Genomic DNA, 3,303 nt, shown 5'->3' on the forward strand with positions numbered 1-3,303 from the left:
GCAATCAAACAGAAGCTAGATAACTGAGAAGACTTAGAAGGCCAGGGCTCCATTCTTATCTAAAACCTCATGGATTCCTGAGGTTTAGGTTGACACCTGGAATTAGCCACTATCAGCAGAGGAAGAATGAACTGGATGAGAATTATGTGATGTGGTTGGCTGTTCTGAGCAATTGGTCTTCTCAGTGGAGAATACAGCTCTGTAAGTGAATTACCAGTTCTCTACTGTCCAGCCATTTATCTAATCTGTAATGGGTGAGGTGCATTTACCATAGTTCATAGTTTGAATCTTTAATTCTTTGTTAGGAATATGTGTTCTTTTGTTAGGAATACGCACACACACACAGTCTAAATTTGACATAGTTATTTAAAAGAGTTTACAAATAGAAGCATCTTAGTAATGATGAAAAACAAAAACAAAAAAACAGAAATTGCAAGGATTCTTATGTAAGTCCAGGTAGACATTGAAAGGAATGTAATAGAATATAGTTACATTCATTTTCAATCATTCTTCGCCTTTGCTATTCTCATTCCTCTAACTTTATAGCTATGATTTTCAATATTTTACCACAGTAGGCACTATCTACAAGTCCACTGGCTTTTTTATTGAAAACATAGGGGTCCTCAGCCTTCCTTCCATTAAATGACAATCATGTGGCAGATAGCTTAGTGAGAATGGTAGTAATACATATATCACAGAGTAAATTGTCACATTCTAAAGGTCGTTAAAATAATGATGATTCCTGCAGAGTCATTTTAATAAGTAAAAGCTACACCTGTACTGAAAGAATTGTGCAAAATGAGTATTTTCATGGTAGAATTCAGCATCTAACTACTATAGTATACTTTAATTCACAAATCAATCATGACATTTAAAAATTATACTCAACCAGCAAATAGATTAATGAGTGTGTGGTATACATAGGGAGCAAAAATCACTACTTACTATCTTAGCAACTAACTTGATATCTTACTGCTTATAAGCTAACTAAAAATGTCAAAAATGTCAGCCATATTTTATATTTTTCTACAATTTCTATATTTCTTTTGCTTGATAATCTTGTATATAATTACATGCTGCAAAAATGTGAAATAGACATTTGTATTTAACTTGTCTATTTGAAGTTTTTGAAGATATCATAGATGTATGAAAATTCTGAGCCTTTATCTGAAAGTATTTTAGATTATTTTGCAATTAAAAATTAAAGCATTTGGAAAGATGTCCCAGGGAATTCCCTGGCAGTCCAACGGTTAGGACTTGGCACTTTCAGTGCCTTGGCCAGTCTTTGTGTTTGGTTGGTGAATTTAGACTTGCATATTAAATATTGGTATGTTTTGGAGTAAGAAATGACCACTCACACTAGTATTCTTGCCTGGAAAATTCCATGGACAGAGGAGTCTGGTGGGCTATAGTCCAAAGAGTCAGACACAACTGAGCAACTGAGCATTGGTATGTTAGCAATTAAATATTCCCTTTTGCTGTTTATTTTCCATTTTCTTCTTTGATTTTTGCTTCTCTTATCTGGGTGCTTCTTATTTATAGAACATAAACTACCAAACATCAAGACTTATTAAATGATTAAAATAAACTGGTATTGGCACAAGAGTAGACCAAAAGAACAGTAGAACAAAATAAAACCCAAACATATGTAGCATCATTTGGCAAAGGTAAAGATGTGAGTTTGCAGATTCAAGAAGCGAAGCAAATCCCAAGTGAGGTTTGTGTCCAGATCATGATAATGCAAATCTGAAGAAATCTTGAAGGCTGTATTAATATCAGATTAGTCTTCAGGAAAAAGGAATATTACCAGGTATAAAGAGGGACAATACATAATGGAAAATGTACCAAGAGCAAGCCACCATGGCTGAGGTGCCCTGAGCCCCCAAGGGAGGTAGGGGATGACGTCAGAGAGAAGCCGAGGGGAAGCCAGAGAAGACAGCGGGGAATTCGTATTTGAACCCAGCCAGGCAGGCTCTATAGTCTCCATATTTATACTGTATTTGGTTGGTATTGACTCTCAGCTTAAAAATGGGTACCTTCAGTTCAATTCAGTTCAGTCGCTCAGTTGTGTCCGACTCTTTGTGACCCCATGAACTGCAGCACGCCAGGCCTCCCTGTCCATCACCAACTCCCAGAGTCACCCAAACCCATGTCCATTGAGTGAATGATGCCATCCAACCATCTCATCCTCTGTCGTCCCCTTCTCCTGCCCTCAATCTTTCCCAGCATCAGGGTCTTTTCCAATGAGTCAGCTCTTCGCATCAGGTGGCCAAAGTATTGGAGTTTCAGCTTCAACATCAGTCCTTCCAACAAACACCCAGGACGAATCTCCCTTAGGTTGGACTGGTTGGATCTCCTTGCAATCCAAGGGACTCTCAAGAGTCTTCTCCAACACCACAGTTCAAAAGCATCAATTCTTTGGCACTCAGCTTTCTTTATAGTACAACTCTCACATCCATACATGACCACTGGAAAAACCATAGCCTTGACTAGACAGACCTTTATTGGCAAAGTAATGTCTCTGCTTTTTAATATGCTATCTAGTTTGATCATAACTTTCCTTCCAAGGAGTAAGTGTCTTTTAATTTCATGGCTGCAATCACCATCTGCAGTGATTTTGGAGCCCAGAAAAATAGTCAGGCACTGTTTCCATTGTCTCCCCATCATGCCATGAAGTGATGGGACTGGATGCCATGATCTTAGTTTTCTGAATGTTAACCTTTAAGCCAACTTTTTCACTCTCCTCTTTCACTTGCATCAAGAGGCTCTATAGTTCCTCTTCACTTTCTGCCATAAGGGTGGTGTCATCTGCATATCTGAGGTTATTGATACTTCTCCCGGCAATCTCGACTACAGCTTGTGCTTCTTCCAGCCTAGATTCTTCAAAGCATTTGTAGAAATTGGGACCCTCTGAACTCTTGTCAGAGTCTGCATTTTTATTGACATATATTGAATTTACAATATTGTGTTAGTTTCAGATATACAGCGAAGTGATTCAGTCATATATTTTGGGGGAATTGTTTTCCATTATAAGTTATTACAAAATATTGAATATAATTCTCTGTGCTATACAGTACATCCTTGTTCCTTATCTATTTCAGATATAGGAGTTTGTATCTATTAATTTTATGTTTGTAGTTTATATCTACTCTCCTTCCTTCCCTTTTTGTTATCCATAAATTTGTTTTCTGTGTCTGTGGATCTATTTCTGTTTTGTGTACAAGTTCATTTATACCATTCTTTTTATATTTCACATACAAGTGGTATTATATGATACTCATCTTTCTCTGTCTGGCTTCCTTC

Source organism: Dama dama, chromosome 18, assembly GCF_033118175.1.
Source record: "Dama dama isolate Ldn47 chromosome 18, ASM3311817v1, whole genome shotgun sequence".
Taxonomy (NCBI): Eukaryota; Metazoa; Chordata; class Mammalia; order Artiodactyla; family Cervidae; genus Dama; species Dama dama.